Source organism: Bombus impatiens, unplaced genomic scaffold, assembly GCF_000188095.3.
Source record: "Bombus impatiens unplaced genomic scaffold, BIMP_2.2 scf_0830, whole genome shotgun sequence".
NCBI classification, from domain to species: Eukaryota; Metazoa; Arthropoda; class Insecta; order Hymenoptera; family Apidae; genus Bombus; species Bombus impatiens.
The window spans coordinates 260235-260982 of NT_177249.1; the positions used below are offsets into that span (position 1 = coordinate 260235).

General features: G+C 49.2%; 1 protein-coding gene across 1 annotated transcript in view; it reads right to left on the reverse strand.

Annotated features, from left to right (window-relative positions):
- Positions 1–748, reverse strand: part of LOC105681343 (G-box-binding factor-like) — a gene marked incomplete at its 5' end in the record, with an annotated part of 10834 nt that overhangs the window by 8575 nt on the left and 1511 nt on the right. The window lies entirely within an intron of this gene.

Sequence of the window (748 nt, forward strand, 5' to 3'; positions counted from 1 at the left end):
CCCGTACCGCCGGTGCGGTCGTGCGGTCACGTTGATCGATCGTTACCGTGTAACGAAATACGGTCCCCGTCCGTTTCTCCTTGAGCGCGCTCTTTGAAAAGGGCGCAGGACAAAAAAGAAGAAATCCTGCCCCGGCTCGGACCTCGAGTTTCTAGAGATGTTCCCGACGAGAAACCGACAGAGACGGAGAAAAAGACAAAGAGAGGGCCGCGGAGGAACGAATAACGCTAGAGAAAGACGGGGAACAGAGTCATTCGTGGTGGAGAAAGGGCGAGAGGGACGTTCCGCTAGAGAAGGATAACTGCAATCGCGGCACACCGCCGTTTCCTGTGTGCGCTTGCATCGCGAAATGAAAAGCAGAATCGAGAAAAACTAGTACTGTACATATGGTCTATTTGGCAAAGATGCGCTTGCACCCTGTTGGGTAACGTTCGTTCGTGAGGTTGCGTTCGGGTTTTGGCACTTGCGATTGCGATGATTGTCGATCCGGTTTGGGTATATCTGTAAGCGGAGAAGACAGATGGTCGAAGCGAGGATGTTGTAAAGCTTAGAGGCAAAATATCGGCAAGGAAAGTTGCAACTATGAATCGCGTAAATCGTTAGAAAAAATATCTAATGTTATAAGTACATACATAAGGGAATCGATTGTAAACCTTAAAAATACTATTGTCGATCTATGTATTCGCGATCCGCTGGTATTTGAGAGTCGATGATGGGAAAAAGAGCGAAAGGGCCGCCGCTACGGCGG